Raw genomic sequence first — 22,222 nt, forward strand, 5'->3', positions numbered from 1 at the left:
AGTTGTAGGATATTGAGCACACTGGCCGGGCGTCTGGCTGCAGGCTGATGCCTTTTGTCCAGCTGGCTGTCTTCATATTATCACTTAGGTGTGAGTGTGGCACATCCTGGGGAAAGAGAGTATTTAGGAACCAGGAAGAGGAAGAGATCTGTTGGGACAGCAGGTCCAAAGAATGCAGGCCAGAAGAATGGCTGGCTTTCATCACAAGGATGTGACACCACCGTATTGCGGGCGAAGGCCGGGCCGGAGGGCTTTGTTACTTTGTCACATTGAGATCTTATGAGCTGTTTTTTTTTATCCTGACCCTCTGAGGTGCTTTTCTCTACTTACAAAATACTGAGAAGCCCAAGCCCTGGTCTTCCCAAAAAAATAGGAGAAATTCAACTGACTGCAGGGAGTCAATAGATAATCCAGTCTCTATAGAGGGCAAGTGGGACCTCTAATCCCCTCGCACTGAGACAACCTCTAATCCTGTTCTCTGGCCTGTTACATTCAATATGATTGAAATTTTAGAAATAAGGGCAAAGGGGCATCACACAGTCCAATAGTCAATAGGGATTGGAGTCCTTCCTATTCCGACTGTCAATGGAGACGCTTTTAAACCCAATCACAATGGCCATCAATAGACCGGCGGCTCGATACAACCCTGGACGTCGATGCAGCTGACTAGCTTGTTTTGTTGCCATTTACTATCATCTAGATGAGTGGTTTCTAAGCTGTAGCTGTGGATATGACTACAACTCCCAGCATGTTCTGACAGCGGTTGAGGCTAGGAGTTATAGCTGTGCAAACGATGGAGAGTCATAGATTGGAGATCATTGAACTCGAGTATATAAGAGGAGTCAAACCTATTCAATTGGCAGTGTATTTTATGGATAACACCCAAAAATGAGAAAGTGCATTATTGGATTAGTAGGATATTCATATGAATATTCATGGCTGCTAGAAAATTAGAGCATAGTGCCAATATAATACTAACAGACATAGCACAAATATAGAAGTACCAGACACAGTGCCAATGTAATAGTACCAGACACAGTGCCAATGTAATAGTACCAGACACAGCGCCAATATAATAGTATCAGACAGCGCCAATGTAATAGTACCAGACACAGCGCCAATGTAATAGTACCAGACAGCACCAATGTAATAGTACCAGACACAGTGCCAATATAATAGTATCAGACACAGCGCCAATATAATAGTATCAGACACAGCGCCAATATAATAGTATCAGACACAGCGCCAATATAATAGTACCAGACACAGCGCCAATGTAATAGTACCAGATGTAGTGTCAATGTAATATACACATAGTGAAAATATAATAGTACCAGGCACAGTGCCAATATAATAGTACCAGATGTAGCGCCAATGTAATAATACCAAACAAAGTGAAAATATAATAGAACCAGAAATAGTGGCAATGAAATAATACCAGACATATAGAAAATATATTACTAGACATAGAGAATATATACTACTACTACTACTATAAATAGTGCTAATGTAATAATACAAGACAGTGCCAATAAAATAGTGCCAGATGTAGTGCCAATTTAATATTACCTGACGTAGCGTTAATATCAGAGTACCAGACCTAGTGGTAAAATAATAGTACCTGATGTAGTGCCAATGAAAAAGTACCAAACTGAGTGCCAATGTAATAGTACCAGACGTTCAGCCAATATAACAGTGCCAGATATACTGCTAATACAACAGTAGTAAATACACTCATTGACAACCGAATAGCGGACACAGATAGAAATGTCAGATTGATGCAAAACTCATCCTCATCCAAAACTCATAGCATCAATAAAATAGCACCAGACATAGTGACAATATAGTAGAACCATATACATAGACATATTGTTAATATAATAGTTCCAGACATAGTTAAAATCGAATTCCAGATATAACCTCAATCTGATAGCATCAGACAATGACAATTTAGTGGTACTTGACAATAGTCCCAAACATGGTGTAAGAATAACAGTCCCAGATATAACATCAATATGATTGCATTGAAAAGGACCTGGGGAGGTAGACAACATACTCCGGTAATTCCCTATTCAGATCATGCATGGAAGCCCAGGAACGTATATCAGTACTGCCCAGGACTTTTACCGAGGATCTGGCCATAACATTTAGATATCGACCAGGGTTTCACTGCATGCCTCTATGACACATGCTGATTCTCAACAACCAAAAATCTGTTGAATCAATAAAATTGTAAAGTAGAGAACTATCTCCTATTCCGAGCCAGCGCCGGTGGATGGCACGAGGCCGAGTTACTAAAAACAATTCGTCTTTTGTGCCGGAATTAGCAAATAAACTCACAATCAAGCAGATAAAGATCTGATATGTGACGAGGAGACCACGTGATGAAAACGTGTCGAAGTCAAAAAGAAAACATCACTGCTAGAGATGAGCGAATCAGATCCCACAAAGTGGAATTCGATCCGAATTTCAGGATAAATTCGATTTGCCTCTAAACCAAATTCCCTTGTGCTTCGTGTTAGCAAATTAATTTAACCTGAAATAGTGTAAAAAACTAAAAATAAAAATCATACTTACCCTTAACGCCTCGCGACGGGCCAGCCACCATCTTGATTGAAGATCCCGGCCGAAATCCCGTGCGTGGTGACATATGACGTAATCTCGCTCCGCGTAAGATTTCGCTCCAGATCTTCAAGCAAGATGGCGGCAGCCGGCCCGTCGCAAGCAAATGGAGGCGGTAAGTTTGATTAAAAAATTTGTTTATGTTAATTTCACACTGTTTTTACACTCAGATGCCGCGATCATGTATGAATGAGGCATCTGGGGGGTACGATGACGGGGGCGGCGCTATCACAGCTCCCTGTCACTGCACCCGCTAGTTACAAAAAAATTTGCTTCATAATGAAGTTATTCGTCACCAAACAAATTTTTGGGTAAAATTAAGCGAATCACCGTGCCTGATCTGTGATGTTTTGGAAGTTGGCCAGATATCTGCGCTTTTGTCCTATTGGACAAATGATATGCACTGCAATTTTATCCTTATCTGCCTCTGTGATAAGTAATCAATAAGGAAATTTATATTTTATTTTTTTTGGGAGGTGGGGTGGACAAGTCAAGTCACTAAATATTTACAATCAGTGCTGTAGATCGAATCTGGTCCCCCCCCAATCCCCATTAAGGTGTAAAATGGGAATAACGAACCCCAGGTTGGACAACCACTTAAATTAAGCTTTTTCTGTAAATGACAAAGTCAATAGTGGATTACGAAAAAAATAAAAAAAATAAAAAGTTCTCAAGGTCTAAACGTTCTTGTCTTGAGTAAATTAACGATTAGGTTTTTAAATGTGTTTGCTTTATCAACATTCAATCCTGATCTCCCTGAAGCTTTGAAAGGAAAGATTCCTTGCCTGTAGGGGGTGGACAAAAACCTGAAGGTTTGATAAAAGCTAATTGTTGACACTGCTCTTTGTAGTGCATGTTGAATTGATGACATTCCTGCTCAGTCATGGAATGTATTTCCTCCTTAACTTACAGATGATCCTCAAGGCAACAAGGACCTCAAGTGATGAGTCTTCAGCAGTACAAAAAGGCCTTGTGAGGAATCCTACTGGATGAAGATGATGTTAGATCAGAAGAGCAGAAGACTAAAGCCAAAGATATAGAGGAGCGTAGGATGTTGATTGAGAACTCTTGGAACCTTCAAGTCTAATCAGTTTTAAGCCATGGGCTGATAGGTAGTATGCCAGGACTATATTCAACCACTTAATGATGATGCATGGATGTACAAGACTGAATCCGTTATCCCATGCAGGACCCCAGTTAAGCTGGCCATACAGATTAATGTTGGCAGGACTCGCATCTAATGTGTATAGGGACCTTCTGACTCTTTCTCAATGGCATATGTCATGGAAGAGAAGCATCGGGCATTTGGACTTCAACATGCCAAATCCTATAGTTCTCGAGGAGATAAGCTGCTGCCAGAGGTGACTGTTAAGCCTGAGGTGAATGTTATATTATCTGACCAATATCTGCTCAATCAGACCAATAGTTGGTGTGTATGACAAAAGATCTGTGTGTGTAATAGGCCATCTGACCAATGATTGGTCAGAAAATCTGTTGGTGTAATACAGGCCTTAGCTACTTACTCCCCTATCTCCACTTGTGAGATGTCTGCTGACGGGGGCTTACTCCCCTCTCCCCTTAGCTGAGCCGAGCATGCATGTGTATGGGAGACTCAGGAATAAAAGCTGTTGGATGAATCTGCATATTCTTGGCAGCTTTCGAAAGTTTATAGTCAGAAGTCCTGCAGGAGAAATGTATGGTTGGTCGCTCTTTCCCACCAGTGACTACAGTGGAGCTCCATGGTTTCCAAAGCCAAACTTAAACTTTGGGCCAGAGGTTGTCTTCATGAGACAGTCCCTTTGAAATGTTGATAAAGCCAGAGGTAAGACCAATAAGGTGCAGTAGCACCCAAGTCCTAGTGTTGGAAGGAGCAGGGACAAGGGTCCATGTTTTACCTAAGCGCCCATCTGGCTATAAATCTCATGTACTAGTTGTAGAGATTGTCCATCAGGGCTCAGTAGCTTCAACCTCTTGTTGCAATTATGCGATCTATGGTATTGTTAGGTACAACCATTTGCTCCATTTGTTCCTTGACCTCTAGATACCTGACGGTATCTGCAATGCATCTAATCTCTACAAATACAATGATGCTTGGTCAGTCGCATGGGCTGCGATGCCAAGGCCAGTCATAGTACAACAAGACTTGTTTGCTCATCACATTTGCTCCTTGTTTCTGTATTTAGGCTAAGAAATTATTACACTCAGAACACTGCGGGGGGAGGGGGGACCCACACCCCAATGTTTTTGCAGTAGGGAACAGTTGGTCTAGCCCTGGGGCTAATGCACAACATTGTAGACAGCTGTAGAGTATTTGATGAGTTATCTCTTCGTGTCTTGTTGATTCAGGCAGTGAGGAAGATTTAGGTCTTATCTTGGTCAAGGAATAACCAGCATTAGCAGTTGTCTTGAAGAAGGGGGGTTGTCTGCCTTTTTAAATCCCAGTTAGCTTTTCACACATTCCCATCTAATAATGAGTAACGGGTATTTAACTGCAAATTAGTCAGAAGAAGCTCTAGAAATCTTCCAGTCAATTGTGACCTCAGCCAGAAAGGAAAGCCAGTGATGTGTGCTAGACTTTAACCTAATCCCTGGCCTCCTTGCATATAAAAGTGTTTGCATAGCTATGTTAATAGAACACAACACATTGCTTAGGTTGTAAAGAAAGTTATGCAACCTCTATTGAGAAATGTCCCTCCCTAGGATGTAAGGCCTTAGGAGGAGATCAGCTGTGAACTGGGACATCTTCCATCCTAGGTCCTTTGAATTATCTTTTTTTTTTTGATTCATGAACTATGGCTGTGAAACCGAAACTAGACCCATTGCATCGTTACGGGTCATTGATCAAAATAAGAACTGCATAACTGATTATACTTTAGAGCTTTTCCCATAGTGTGACCAAAGATGGTACCATCCAAAGTCAAATTTAGGTTGGTGGAGCACCCATTTCAACTCACAAAACCACACCCTACCTAACCCTATATTAAAGTCACCTATAGGAGAGGTGGCCGCATGACTTTGCTGTTTCTACAGGTGTCTTTGGCACTTATGAAGATGCCCAGAGATGCGCAAATGTATCTTCACCTTTTCTTAGTCGAACAGGATTGTCAAGGGACCCCCATTTTTCTGATAAGTGTAGGTCCTAGAGGTGAGCAGTACATACGCTAACAGTGACTGTGAAGGCCATAACTGGAAAATATTGCTTCCCATTGCAAAATTTTTGAAGGAGCCCATCACCCTTTGGGGTCCTTATAAAAGTTTGCAACAGTTATTCTGCCTCCAGAGTCAGTCCTTGCAATGCCATGCCATATAAACCTATCTAAAAGGTTATCTAATGTAATAAATATAAAAGAGAGAGAGCCAAAGAGACAGACATAGCTAAGAGATACATAGGCACGGGTGGTGGAAAGCCCTATGTCATCAAAGTGATGGAGGTCCTTGGAAATGTGACCCTCGTACCCTCCTTACAATCCAGCCCTGGTGCCAGGAACAGTCCACGAAACCTTCACCAGCATGTTGCACATCCTATGCGTATTAACCACTACATAATATGCTTGCCTATCGACATCAATAAGATATTGGTCTAGTAGGACGTATATGTTCCTGCATACTTGGAGATGCCATAATACACTTGAAATACAGTATCTGGCATCAAGATCCTGAGATTCCTGAACTAAAACTAACCAGTCCAAGCAGTCGAAACAGTGAAGCAGTAGTTTGCACTGATTTTGGACCAAAGTTTATTCAATTGACTGCTGTGTGAGACATGTTATCTACGACTGTGACAGCTGCACACAATGGGACAAACATCAACTGGAAGAGTTTAACAATGGCCAACTATAACTATCTGCACAGTATAAACACAAACGAGGAACTTGCAAAGACTACCGACATCTGGTGAGTAGATCTTAATAGAACTGGAGTTAAAAATTCAAAAATAGTGACCTCCGTACCATACAAAAACTGTGGGACTTGACAAGGAGACTCCAGCTGAGATTAGCCCCCACTATTCTTGCCGGTTTCCGATGGCCTTCTTTATAAAAAAATTAAAAAAGGACAGAAAAGCTTTATAATAACCATCAGTCACTATTATGGTGGGCTTGCATAGCCACCGGGACGATCTACCATGTCTGACAGAAGCGTGAGAAGATCTTAACGTTCAAATACTTCAGTGATGATCATCCATGAAAGCGGCTGAAAAATTGCTGACCTAAGAACTGACATTGCATCATAACAGAGGAATGTCATGACCGTTTGTCAAAATGTTCCTTGCAGATAGTGTTAATAACAATGCCAATGGAAAACCAGTTCAATCTGAGTAGTTCTAAAGAAAATGATTTCTATTTGCTAAGGGTGAGACCTCCTAGAATAAACACCAATGTTTCAGAGGCAAAAGGACAAGCATCTCTTAAGGCCTACACTACGGGGCTCAGACAGTAATCAGTCATAAATGAGGCATAAGATAAAGGGGACCTCATACATTGGTAGGTTAGTCCAAGCTCAAGATTTAGTTACATTTCAAGAATATCAAATTAAACAACAGCAGGGACATTCTCGAGGTGCAAAATAGGACTTCCCATATGGTGCTGGTTCACACTGCCACAACCTTCATTCCATTTCAGGTTTAACCCTCAACTTTCTCCCGTTTCTTGTTGGAGAACAAAGATGAGACCAAATCAGTTGTTTAATAGCATTACAGCTCTTGTAGACTGGGGAACCTGCTGTCCAAAGATAGGGGGCCAACTAAACCTGAAATTGGAGGGCCCAGTCCTGGATTAATGACATCCTTTCTCCCTCTCCATGAAAGATAAAAAGAGAGGTGAGACTCCCCAAGAAGGGTCCATAAAGCTCAACATTTTCAAGGCACCAGAAATCTTTTAATGCAAAGCTTTTATTTATCTAAGAACCGATAGACAACGTTTTGGACTAAAAGGCCCTTTTCAGGCAAATACAACTTGAATAGGGCCTTTTAGAGGCCAAAACATTGTCTACCAAAGATTTCTGGTGCCTTGGTACATTTGATTTTCATGGATACCTAAGGTACTGGTTGAAAGACCCAGGTTGCACATTTTCTGAAGTCGTGTTGACGACTTCACAAAAATGTAGAAGGTTCTTGATCACTTTTTTGGTAACATTATAAATACAAATAGACCACGGAACCAATGAAGGCAATCAGAACTGACTCATTCCCCCCATGGACACCATCACAGCCATATGAGCTCTCTCTATGGCACATAGGCCCTTGAGCCACAAAACATCTATTTCCATTTTTCAAGCAAAGTGCTTTAAACTCAATATCCTGATTTCACCCCAGATCAGCTGTTCCCATATCTCTTGTACAGACCCGTCATGTTATTAGTGAAGAATGCTGTCTCTTTTTTCTTGTGTAAATTACTACATGACAGACATGTTTGCCTAAAAAAATGGCAAATAACTTCAAAAATAAGGGAACCCTAGAGGTCAATGCTCTATTGATTAGCTGTCAGCGACCCAAACTCATGCTCTTCTGCCGAAAAAAATAAGAAAAACTAAAGCCAGGACAGTTTGTTTTGTGATTTTGTGCGATTTGAGTCAATTAGGCCTTGAGCACACACAGTGGCCTGTGATAACCTGCATAAGGCGGCCATTGATTTACACACAGATCCCTTTCACTGGCCCTGACATCACTGCTATTTTGCAGCAGATTCCACTTAAGGAAAAAAGATCCATGTGAATTTCAAACGTGTGTAATGCATACCGGGCACTGAAATGTGACAAGGAAATTCCTCCATCTATTCCAAGCTTGACGCACTTCTGAATCCTGGAAGAGGCTTAAAATAGTAAGGGGAGGTTTTCATGGAAAGCAATAACTTGATAGTAAGGAACTCAGTCTAAGAAAAGACGAATCACGTTAGAAACCTGTGCCTCAAGAGTGGAGAAGTCACCCGACCCAAAGGCCATGGTCTAGGGTCGCAAGTCTCTTGGTCTGGATCAAGAGGTCGGATTCATGATGAAAGCCCTAGTACCCTAATGTTTGCTTGCAACCAATGAAAAGCAGTTCTGTTCTTGGAAATTTATTGGACTAAATTTCTAAAATTTTAACCTTTGCTTATTTTAACAATTGGTCAAGGACTTCTGTTTTGGGGCAATGGAAACATATAATCCTGCTGACTTTTTCTTCTACTGAAAATATTGGTACATGTGTAGGGCCAGATCATTGAGATTTGGCCAAACTGGTCCTAGAGGGTCCAGTTTAGATCAAGCATGTTTTTGGAAAACTTTAGAAATTTGACTCTGGTAGATATGTAGATCTATCATAGGGATCAGCAACCTTCGGCACTCCAGCTGCTGTGAAACTACAACTCCCAGCATGCAAACTAACTCGGCTGTTCTTGTAACTCCCACAGAAGTGAAAGGAGGATTCTGGGAGTTGCACTTTCACAACAGCTGTAGTGCCGGAGGTTGCTGATCTATTGCATGTGCTGCCATATGTAGTCTAACCCTGGAAGCAATGTTTCTAGGGGAGAATACCTCCGTAGTTGTCCTGTGGGGTACTATCGGAGTCCGAATGCCTATGAATGAAGTCAGAGACATATAGTGATACATTATGTCTCCCTTCAACTCAAAGATTGTACATAATACGGCCATACACATAGGCATGGGGGGATTCGGCCAAACCCGATGATTTTGATGGGATTGCCAACCATATAATGTTTGTTTCCACTGAGGGAAGGAAGAATCTGGCACATTGAATCTTATCATGCCCAGTCCTATGTTACACCAGAAGATAAGCCACCACCAGAGGTGTCTGGCAATAGCTTTCCCCCTATTCCTCGTTGAAAATACGTTCAAGATATACATGCCCAGGTATGAGGGAACTGAGAATAATAGTTATTGGCCAACAGGTAGTGAAGGTCCATGGACAAAGTTAACCTCATCTTCTCAGCAATTCAATTCTCCATCATCCTTGTCAACAAGTCTTTCCCATCCCAAACCTCTTTTATTTTTGTTGGGTCAAAGCAAGGAACATGAACTGGCTTTGTGTTTACTAGTTCCGCCCTCTGACTTTATCTTCATGAAACCAAAAGAGACCCATCAATGGTGGAATCCTCCAAAAGAAAACAAAGCCTACTGGGCCCACCTGTGGTGTGTGTTTTTACGTCTCTGCCCTGGAACCCTGATAAACGACCCCCCATGTTTTCTTTTTTTTTTTTTCTGTTTCAGTGACCTGAAGAATTTTTAGCCGAGGTGTCACCATTGAGCTGTAAAGAGCAATCAAGAGAGGTCCTTCCTGCCGCCTACTATATTACATGCCATCACCTTTGTTCCCCTCAGTCCATGCATGGTCACACTCAAGGAAAGTGAAATGTCCTGCTTCAGTAGACCCTGTCTGTTTACATTACCTGCTACAGCAGAACAGAGGAAATTCACTCCCTTCTCGGCTAAGCATCATTAACCCCAATGAGAGGAAGTAACCTGCCCTAGTGATAGGGACGGCTCAAGGGGGCAAGCTTTTATTCTCTGGGTGAGCAAGGATCATCTTTTTATTAGTATAGACGCTCTGTGCTCTTGAGTCAAATCAAAGGCCATGCACTGTGTGGTTGGTAGGGGAATCTTAAATTCCGTCAATCCGGAATCTTATAATCTAGAAAATCCAGCACTTGTTTCGAGCGCAGAACTGCAATATGAAACTCATGACTGAAATAACCACAGCAGTAGAATTTGCATTAGCGTTATATTTCCGATCTTACAAGTGAGTTTGATTGCAGGCCACAGCCATAAGGAAGGAGAGAGGACTGAATGGGTATGTGCTCCAGATGCTGGGTACCAGGGGTAACCAACATGTCACTCTGTCTTGACCAGTATGTTTAGATACAAGGCTAAGGCAGCAAAACCGCATCTCTGCCTTGGGTGATGGGGTCCCCTAGTGATTCGTAACAAGACTCTCATCTTTTGACAAGTCTCTGAGACTGTGTATCCCAAATAGCAATGTCGGGTTAATGGCGACAGAAGGTTTAGGTTTCCAGGATGATGGACCAGGTCCGCCCCCTGGCTAACTGAGGTTTCTAGTCTGAGCAGAGCTACAGGAAGGACGTGTATGAGAGTTCCTCCATCTATGAGACTACAGCTGCCAAAGATGCTACTCTAGTACCAGAGTACCCTTGAACCAAAGCAATCAGCCATCTTAGATGGTCCAGAACCTCTATCCAGGCCATGCAAAATGTCAGTAAGGTACTAATTGTTTATTGTATAAAAGACTTTACTGCTGTAGGAAGGACTATTGCCTCTGACACTTGCCACACTTTGAGATGGACTGGCCATCTGTATCTACAATCTGCACAAAAGGTTAATGAGAACAGGATGACATGTCCCTGGTTGATTGGGGAGACTCCAAAGTGTCTTTAGAGAGAGAAACATGGTACTACCACTACCATCATTGTTGCTGCCCATGCACAGCTATTGGGTGCACACCATACTGTGGTATACTATGGAACTGTGCCTTGCTGCTATATGTACTACTACTCCCATCAACAATTTAAAGAAAAGAAAAACTTTATTTATTGCAACCAATGGGCCTGATTATCCTAACTCATCCAACGGCCCTTCATCTGGACTCTGACTCCCTAGTTCATGTTCCGACTCCCCAGAGTAGTCCACAACTGCAAGCGCTGATGGCCAGCCAATGGTAAGTGAGGTATCAGATCAATACACAGAAGCATTGTCATACCATGGCAAGGCTGGCAGAGCTCATGCAATACAACAAGACGGGTCAGGGCAGGCAGCAATCTGACCGAAGAATCCAGATACTGGTCGGGTGAAACCAAAATAGCAGATACCATACACCTTCACGAGCCGGGTTTATATAAGTGCCGGGTGGACTGGCCATTGACCCTACAGGGAAATTTCCCGGTGGGCCACCCAAGCCCTCGTCTCTGCCACTGACCGGGTACATAATGAACTTTCAGCAGTAATTAATGCTGTGTGAATCAGGTACTCATGTACTCGGCCAGCGACCGCACATGCCCTCCTGAATTAATCTACTGTGGCCCACGTCTCACCGCCTAAGCCCCCTGCTCCATAGACAACTGGAGGAGGAGGACAGAAGATGGTCGCTATTTATGGCCACCACAGAGGGCCAGCTTTTGGGGCAGTATATTGTGCTACTGTGTTATTTGGTTCTGCTGGGATGGTATTTTGCACTATGGTATTGTTGACCCCGTCTACTTGTGTTGCCCCGCCTTCTGTTTGGACCTGCCTACAAAATCGGGCCACTTTTAGTTTTTAGTTTTTTCCAGGGCCACTTTAAGTTTCCAGTCCGCTCCTGTCCATTTAAGATGTAGCAGCGTCCATGCACACTCCCCTATGGAGATGGCGGAGAGGACGTCAGGTATGTGCAGTAGCAGATGTCCTATTACCCAGTGATTACAATAATTCCTACATATAACCTCATGATATAGCAGAGTTGTGCCGAACGATTTCGGACAAATTCCGTTCTGATCTTCGTATGGTTATGATGCGAGGGTAAGCAGTTTTGCTCTTGTTCCTCGTCTTGCATGTAGAAATGACAGCGTATATTAGTAACACGAAGCACCAGAGCCGCCCAGGAGTCAGAGATGGATCCAAGAAGTCATTTATCTCCATCTTCTCCCGGCGTGATTATTACGCAAGGCCTCCCTAGCAGGGCGGGCTGCAGTAACAAGTACAGTGCATCACATCCAATTTAGAGGGTCAGCAGCTCGCTGAGTAATTCTCATCAGATATGAAGTTATCTCTCACCGCTCTGCTCATTGACTGCTGTGATTTAATAAATGGACATTTTATTGGAACACACTACCGTCTCCATCTTTTCACTTACTTTTCATGAAGCTCAGTAAGATACAATGGGGTGAAAAACATTGGGGTTGGCCTTTATGCAGATCGATCCCAAGCAATTTGTGCCAGTTTGTAGGAACTTAAAAGCCAAACTCTAGGTCAAAGCCATCATCATCATCATCTACCCTGCAGACCATCAGATTTTATAATGGTCAATTTTTCATGGGCTGTCCAGTTTAGAAAACCAGTTTTCATAGCAAATCTTGGGTTCATAGAGGTGGGTCATCTGTTCAAGATCTTCCTCTCCTCAGCCAGAGTTGTTATAAAGAGGGTCTCTCTCTATGGAAGACCTGTCCTGTCCTATATTAGACAGACAAACCACTTATATAAACGGACACTGTGTAATACTTCATTTCCCCTGAAGTGGCGCTGCAGACAAATCGAACATTTACGGATAGATTTCCCCCCGAATGCCAGAGAACACTTTCCAGTCCTAAAGAAGTGTGCCGACGTGTGATGTGCCAAAATAAAGAGATGCAGGCCTGTTACTAATGTTGGCGCATCTTCAGAAGGCCTGTGCTCCAGAAAACGAAATCTATGCCCTTATTTCTGGTAAAATATGCATCAGTTTCCTGGTGCACACAGGGGCGCACCACCAATGAGGCCAGGTGAGGCGATCGCCTCAGGCAGCACCAGGTAGGGGCAAGAGGGGCAGGCAGCCGAAGGGCCATGGGCTGAAGGGAAGGGGTTAGGTTAAGCAATTGGCATTGGGGTAGGGGGGAGGCGCTGTTTCAGTTTTCGCCTCAGGCAGCAGAAAGGCCTGTGTGCACATATTGGTAGAAGATTTTTAGGCCGTGGAGGTCCTACCAACAGTGGATGCAACCAGAAGCACAAGGTTCTGTCCACTGTGTGGTGGCCGTGACGGGACCTGAGCTGCAGTAGACAGGTGGCAGAAAATACACACTGGATGGTACCTTCTATCCGCTGTATAATTTCCGACACTAGCAGCTACCTGAAACAGTGTAGGACCCCCGCCCATCATCGATCTGAAACTAATGACCTATCCCGGGGAACAGTAATCAATATCTAAGTTTTAGAATCCCTTTTATCTATTGTTGCCACGTTCCTGGAACACAATTTTTTCCCCTTCATGACACATGTCAACAGGTTTCAATGAAATGCAGAAGAAGACATCACATATTTAATCCATGAAGTGGACTTATCAAGATAAAGCGGTGTGAGATTTCTCTATCTCTTTGGGTGATCAGATCTGACCCAACACAACTCGGGTCACAACGTAATTCAAATGTCATTGCCCTATTGGCCTTCTTGGGAATGTTCAGCCGTATCAGTTTTTAGGAACCTGACCTGATTGGGTGAAAGACCTGCCAAAAAATCTTATCGTGCCATTCTGCACTTTCAAGAAATCAGACACCCTGTCGCCTTTATTTGCCCATGCGTACACAGGGGGGGGCGGTTGGGACAGCTTGATAAACAAGCTTCGTCCATGAGGCCAGAGAGAGATATCAGCACAACAGCAATAAAGTGATAGCGGCGGCTTGTGAAGTTGTTTTGTGCAATACATAATGATTATACAAGGTACAGGGGTGGCAAAATAACATTCCACCAATCCGCTCCACCAGCAATGTATGCGAGATGTCATCAGCTGCCTCCATACCAGGAAGGCAAACATGGAGTGCACCCCGAATAGTGCAACTTAGAGGGGTTATAAATGGTGTCATTGTAATTCATTTTTCAAATTTTAGAGGAGGGGTTTGTATGGCCTCTAATGCTTGAAGAAGTTGCCTGTGCCTCTTCATAACTCCGGCGGATCCACCTCCAGGTATAGGGCTTATTAAGACCGGAGTCTCAAACGCTGGTCTTAATAAATGTGCCCCATAGAGTCCATTGTACAGCACTGATCTGTCCAGTGTGGAAACCTCTTCCCTGATTGTAGGTTCACCTCATATGTGGACCATACAGACCCTTATTTGGTGCACTATTTTTAGTGAGTGCCCTCCAAACCTTCCAGTGCTCTCACCTAAACAATATAGAAACAATTTCTTTCAGTGTTGATCAATTGGGGCTCTCTTTGATAAATCCTATTAATCAGTTACTTTTAGTGGGATACTGCAATGTCTACATGTTCCAAATTGCCTTATAATATCGATATGGCTCAATCATAGTTGCCAACAGTAAAAAATTTGCTGGGATTGTATGAAATTTTCAGAGACAATGCTAGAACATTTGACTTGTCCTTGCCTCAAAATGGATAGGGCTTAGGTAAATTTCAACCATAAGGGGGCATTCCTAGATGGGTATGCAGCATGCCTAGGCCGAATTTACCAACAGAATGTTGGTAAGTATGCTCAATTCTTTCCCGTCTTTATGGCTTTAATATTAGGTCATGTATTACTGATTAATCTCATTGGGACCCTTGGTCCAACTTCCATAGACACTAGGGTCAGTTTCTAGGAAGCTAATGAACTGACCAGAATGATTATTGTTTCCTTAAGATTGTGAGGAACCTGGAGGAACCAACAAAAACTCAAGAACATACACAGTCCACTCCATATAGAGCAGTCCAATCTGTGGCTTTCTAGTTTTTGCAAAACTACAACCCTCATCATGCCCCGATAGCTGTCAAGTCATGATGAAAGTTGAAGTTTTACAACAACTGGAGAGTCACAGGTTGGGGAACACTGACGTGGAGGTTACCATCGTGGTTGAAGCACCCATGGCGCAAGACTATGGTCCCAACTACTTATTTGTCCTTTTGCCTTATTACTTTGAAGACAAGAGTCAAGTATTGAAGAGGGTAGACTAGTTTATCCTTTACCTGAAATATCTTTGCCTGGACCCATCTGTCTGATGACTAACGTATAGTTGGTCCATCCAAAATGTGCATGTATGGTTTAAGTGAAATGCCATGGACTCAAGTACAAAACTAATCACCATCACCATCTGTATGGCCACCTTTGGGGGCCTGGTCCAAGGAGCAATTCCATGGATAATGTTCAGCATGAATGAAAAAGACCAAATGGGAGTAGATGTGGTACAATTGTGCTAGTGAACAACCAATACAAAAAAATGCCTATGCATCTACTGGGAAGGATATCAAGGAAAGATGGAGTCATAAAAGTGTGGCCAAGAAGCTCAGCAACAAGACTCAAAAAGATATAGATACATGGTACCACGTAAGGGTAATCCAGACGATCTAAGGTTTTTGGTGGTGGAAATCTAGAAATGCTGGGTATCATGTGGTGTAGTGTAGAAAAATGGTCAGTCAACCCAAGGATTGGGTAACAAACTGTAACGGAACAGGTACTACTGTGGCATAGAACAGATTGGTCTTTGGGCTTCTTCTAAGGACGCTGTCAAGGTGGTCCCCTGATATTCACCCTGTCACCTCCATATAGGGATCTGGACTGTGCTGCAGGGACCACCAGTCCATGACACCTAGATCTAGTCTCTGATTAGAGGCTGGTGTCCACGGAGGATCAACAGATACTGGTGACTGGCACCAAGTGGAAAGGAAGAAGTGTGTTCAGAGGGCATGCAGAGGTGAAGACAGGCAGAGTTCATGCATTACAGTGGAACTGGGTCAATACAGTAGTCAGCAATAGGTCAGAACAGGCAGCACTGGGTCAAATAAGGTTTACAAGTAGAAGTCAGGTATGAGCAGTCAGAACACACAATAAGAACACCATTGTAGGAACTAGATAAGCTAGGAACCTACTGCCCAGCAACCTTCCTATAAGGAAAGATGCCATAGGCTGGAGATAGATTAGCCTGTGTGTGCTGGCCCTTTAAGGGACAGGAATAGCATGTGCATTCTGTAGGAATGTACACCAGCCAGAGCAGGAGGAAGGGGTCAGGGAGAGATGCAAGCGGCATGGAGCGCAGTGCAGCAGGAGGGGTGAGTACTCTGGCAGCTGTGGCCTACAAGGAGAGGCCAGATACCAGAGGACATGGACCACCAGTTCTCTACTGGGAGGGGAGAATAAGCCATTGCCAGGCACCTCAGTCATATTGAAGTCCAACTGCCTGATCCTTCATTTCCCAGTCATCTTCCAGGTGGGAAAGGATTAGGTCTGGACACCGCTTTACACATTAGATGGTTGGCAGCTTCAGTAGATACTTATCTGAAGTGCATGGCCACCTTTACTGGTTGATTGGTCAGACGGCTGTACGTTCTGCGCATCTCTGCCAGTGCAGGAACAAAATCCACAGCACTGGAGCACAAAAGAGTGAGTATATTACCGATACCAATGAAATATACCGGCTGTAAAGCTTGATACCAGCAGTGATAATCAGATTTCTAAAGCAGTAGGTGAATGGTCCATACGTTGCAGCAGGAATTGCCATCTACAATTAGTGAGTCATCCGCATCTCCCTCATTACTACGTCCGCTCTATGTATAGAAATGTAATTCAATAAATACAAGCACCCCCTCGGGCCCTGGGGACAATTCTCCCCGATCCGGAACGTTCTCCAGTCACCACACACAGAATCAGATGTGTATCAGTCACATGGAGACAGCATGACACGCCGGGGAAAAAAACCTCAGGGGACGCTGTCTCCGGTTTCAAATTCTTGACGTTCATTTCATATTTATTTACTGGATTCCACCCAAGAAAAACATTCAGATGATTCTACTGGAAACCCAGCGTGTGCTCCGGCCAAGGAGACACCGGGTAATTGGTCGTTACCCTGAGGATTTGCAAAAAAAATGATAATTGGTGGGTATTACATGGACTCTATTTGTAGAACACACAGCGACTAATTTAATCGAGACACAAATTGCCGTAATGTGAACATTCGCCATTTAACACCAGTTCAGTTTTAGCTACGACATTCTGCAGTGAATCATTTCTTCATAGGTTTTTATGGCGGTCGGAGCTCCTTTTTTTTTCTGTTACAGAGCTCAAAACCCTCTGCAAAGATATCAAATTAGAGGATATGATTCTGGCTACCTGCAGCCACCACTAGGGGGAGCTTAGGAGCTTACTGCATACTGTGTTATTATTGAGTTCAATGTATAACTAGGTGCAGTAAGCTCATTATCTCCCCCTAGTGGTGGCTGAAAGTAGCCAGAATAATGCCCTATATGTTTATACCAAAAAATCTAGCTCTAGTAAAAAGGTTGAGTAAAAACACAAGGCTTGTTCACAAGCCGTGTTTGGTATTGCATCCGAATGGGGCTAAGCTGCAATACCAGACGTAACCTATAGAAAAAGGTGGTGTAGATTCTGGTAGAAAGCAGCCTTATTTCTCTACCCTCGTACAATTATATACTGGGCAATTGGTTGAATATTATGGTATTATTGGGAACTCATCAACTAGAACCAATTATACTATAAAAGAGACCATGATTGGGGGGGGGGGGGCGGGGGTCCTAAGCGATTTCACATCTAGGGAGATAGTCCTGAGGTTCCTTGAGGTTGGATTTTATCAGTCTATATACCTTCTTTATCTAGAGATAAGCGGTGCCTGAAGCGTGTTGGCTGCTTAAATCTTTCTTAACAATAAGGTGAAAGCTCAAGGAACGTTGTAGTGTGATTCAGGTCAGGCAGCTGCTGGATGATTGATCATTCGGCTTATATCATGGGGATGGGGGGGGCTAAAAGATAAAAAAGAAATGATATCGTCCCACTTTATTTAATAACTGTAAGGATACAGTTCAAAGAATGTGATATCAAAGTCCCTTCTGGCAAAAAAATTCCCCGTCAGACTAAAGATGAAGCGGAGCCTCAGATGTAGCGGCGACAGACCACTGAACTGGAAGAGAACTAAAGCCTGACCCAGGGCCATGGATCCAGACGGATTATTCATTAGACGGCCTCCGCCATGAACGCCATTACCTCGAACTCAATGTAACCCGTAAGTAAAATAAACGGGTGGGACCGTCCGACTAATGAGCCACCATCACCATCGATCCGGAGATTTACAAGCTCTTGTAGTGATTAGATTGCTTGATGAAGAAGAATGAATGAGAAAAAAAGGAGGCTTCCTATAATGATATCGGGGGCACTGGAGATTTACACTGACGATGACCGATCCAAATAGTAAAAGGTTAAAGACCGATCCCCTCTCCTGACAAAATATTTGTATTCCTTGTGAAATAACAATTCTGGAGCATCTTCTCTTATAACTCTGCATTTGCTTGTTCCTTTGTCATTCCTGGAAATTTATGAATAAATTGACAGCTGGGAGTCACCAACTGGGAGTGTGTCCCTGCTCATTCTGACCTTATCCAATCTGTGCTGACTGTGTAGGGACACAACCCATTGACCAGGGGAATGGCAAGGCCCAGTTGTCAATTTATTTATAAAAATGCAGGAGGAATAATAGAAGAACAGAACAGCACAGAATGATAAAAATAATTATAATAAATAATAAATATACAATAAATAAATGAAAAGGTAATATAAAAACAGTAAATAATAAATATATAACAAATATAAAAGTAATAGAAAAATAAATATAAAAGTAATAGAAAAATAATAAATAAATATAAAAGTCGTATAAAACTTCTATAGTGGTTCTATATTGTCGCAATGGACATTTAATCCACCCTTATTATTTCTCCTAATGATTGCTCCCCAGACAAAACAAGCCATTCTAAGTAATGAAAGGTATTTGTGAAAATATTTATTATAAAATAATATTTAAGTATTGAATTTTTTTTTAATTCCTGGAAAACCCATTTAAGTTCCACCCTCCATATACAGGACGCCCACCAGCAAGTCCTCCCATCACCTCACCCAGCCAATTACTTAGGACCCAGTGCTGACCCGGCTTATAAATCCTTTCCTGCCGCAGCCGTGAGTCAGGCGACAGTAAGAATAACATTAGGTAAATCTAATTAGAAAAAGCTTTCCCGTGGCTGCAGAAGGGCATTAGTGATATTCCTGGCGCCGTTCATCATTACATCAGGACAATGCAGTCATCGGTAAGTCACCGGTGGATGAGGTGGAGGAGACAATGAGACAAACTCGCTGGAAAACCTAATTCAAATTTACTGGAAGCGCTGATTCAATCGACATATTCCTAAGTAAAGCCATGAAGAATCTGTCACAGGCCCCACCTACCATGTGCTATTTATAATACTGGTGCGGTCCTCAGAGGCCGGCTCTGCACCCCACAGAGCTACACCCCCGAGTAACACCCAATATCCTCAGGACAACTACCAAAGAGTCTGAGACGTTCATGGCTCCTGTGTAACTCCTCAGTCTCCAGCCTTCTTCTGTACACATCCAGTCACTGCAATCCTCGAGGCAAATACCCATCTCCTCTGCTTCATGTCCCGTCTTCTGCTTTTCTGTCACTCAGTCACCTACACAGTCCTCTACCTCACCAAGAAGAGACATGGCTGTCTCATATCTATCTATCTATCTCATATCTATCTATCTATCTATCTATCTATCTATCTCATATCTATCTATCTCATATCTATCTCATATCTATCTATCTATCTATCTATCTAACTATCTCATATCTATCTATCTCATATCTATATCTATCTATCTATCTATCTATCTAACTATCTATCTATCTCATATCTATCTATCTATCTCATATCTATCTATCTATCTATCTCATATCTATCTATCTATCTATCTATCTATCTATCTCATATCTATCTATCTATCTATCTATCTCATATCTATCTATCTATCTCATATCTATCTATCTCATATCTATCTGTCTATCTATCTATCTCATATCTATCTATCTATCTCATATCTATCTATCTATCTATCTCATATCTATCTATCTCATATCTATCTATCTCATATCTATCTATCTATCTATCTATCTCATATCTATCTATCTATCTATCTATCTCATATCTATCTATCTATCTATCTATCTTTCTATCTATTTATTTATCTATCTCCACTATGGACTTGTGAGACAGACAAGAACCATCTTCTGTAACTTAAAGAGCACCACTCCTGACATGCCTGTTTTAATAGCTTCGTGCATTCCCCATGTAATAACGATTCTGGAGCATCTTTTCTTATGTCTGTATGTTGTGCTGTTACTTTATTATTTCTGCTAGAAGTTATGAAGGAATTGCTAGCAGTCTGCAGTAAGGGTACAGAGGGGTGGTAACCAGTTGGGGGGGTGTCCCTGTACAGTCTCACTCTATCCAATCAGTGCTGCCATTACATGTACACACCCACAACTGGTTACCACACCCCTCTGTACCCTTACTGAAGGCTAATAGAAATTATTTACTAACTTGTAGAAGGAATAATAAAGGAATGGCACAACATGGAGCCATAAGAATAGATGCTCCAGAATTGTTATTACATGGGGAATGCATGAGGCTATTTAGACATGGAAGGTCAGGAGAGGTGACAGGCCCTCTAAAATATTGAGAACCTATGCTTGGGAAGTCATTCTGGGTCATTAATATCTGATCGGTGGGGTTCTGACTCCCAACATTCCCGCTGATGAGCTATTATAAGGGACCATGGTGCTCAGTCAGTGAAGTCCCATCCATCCAGTCCCATTCAGGTGAATGCCACTGAGCTGCAGTACCAAGCACGGCCACTATACAATGTACGGCGCTGTACTTGGTGTAGTATGAAGAAGCCTCAGTGCTCCTTCAAGGGCCGCTGCCCCTTCAAACAGAGAATTGTCTGGTACTGGCAGCACTGATTTGACAGTGCTGGCGTATATATGAACACACACCCAACTGGTTGCTCCCACTGTCAAGTCAGAAATACATTTCCAGTAGGAATAACAGAGGGATGGCACAACACAGCAATATTTTTTTTTTAAATACTCCAGAATTATTTCTTGAAGAAGACAGGTACGTATTTACTAAAACAGACAAGTCAGGAGAGTGGACAGATCCTCATTAAATCAACTATATCCCAAAAACGTGAATCTAATCATTTGAAGCCACTTACTTGTACAGGATCATAAGTATCCAAATATTACATTCAGCATCTCTGCAAGCCAATCAAGTCTGGTTTCTCGGCCTGCATGCCATATGTGTCCCAGCCTTCAAAGCATTCTGTGCTTTATCTAAAAGAACAAACATCAGGGTGAACAGGTCAGCTGCCTCAATGCAAATATCTGCATTAGTATATATTCTATATGTAGTCAATATCATTTAAAGGGAACATTCACAGGAAGAAATGTAGAACCTGTCCTAGAATTCTACATGAAAATGATTCAAAGCTAAAGAAAAAAAAAAGACATAAGAAGTCGAATGACTGTTAGTTACACAGTGTGGCAGGGTATGCCTATTATATGGCAGCTAAAATGAATGGGAGTTTATGCCTGTAGGAAGAAATGGAGACCAGGGGAGCTGCATACATGGAACTAAATGTTTTTAGTGTATAGTCTTACTACCTAGTTTTCCAGTAGTACAATAGAGCCATCATTTGTTATTAAATACCATTCCCTCTAATAATGAGGCGTCTCTGCTTACTCTGTCTAAGTCTATATAGCAACGCTAACAAGCAAAAAACATGAAGTACTGTAAAGCCACCATTTGTTATTAAACACCATTCCCTCTAATGATGAAATGACTCTGCTTACCCTGTCCCAGTCTATACAGCAAAGCTAACAAGCAGAAACAGGAAGTGCAATAAAGCCACCATTTGTTATTACATCCCATTCTCTCTAATGATGAGATGACATTGCTTACTCTTGAAAGGTTAAAAGACCTTAATATGTATAGCTTGGAAGAGAAGAGACCGAGGGGATATGATAGAAACTTTTAAATACATAAGGGAATCAACTCGGTAAAGGAGGAGGAATATTTAAAAGAAGAAAAACTACCACA

At 42.4% G+C, this 22,222-nt stretch overlaps 1 long non-coding RNA gene across 1 annotated transcript in view; it reads right to left on the reverse strand.

The window, feature by feature from the left end:
• The window catches only part of LOC122938194, an 82,608-nt gene extending 61,151 nt beyond the window's left edge, over positions 1 to 21,457 (reverse strand). Inside the window, exon 1 of the long non-coding RNA XR_006389987.1 lies at positions 21,339 to 21,457. This is a non-coding gene — a long non-coding RNA (uncharacterized LOC122938194). The remainder of the gene's footprint in view (positions 1 to 21,338) is intronic.
• Between the last annotated feature and the right edge of the window lie 765 nt (positions 21,458 to 22,222).

Source organism: Bufo gargarizans, chromosome 5, assembly GCF_014858855.1.
Source record: "Bufo gargarizans isolate SCDJY-AF-19 chromosome 5, ASM1485885v1, whole genome shotgun sequence".
NCBI lineage: Eukaryota > Metazoa > Chordata > Amphibia > Anura > Bufonidae > Bufo > Bufo gargarizans.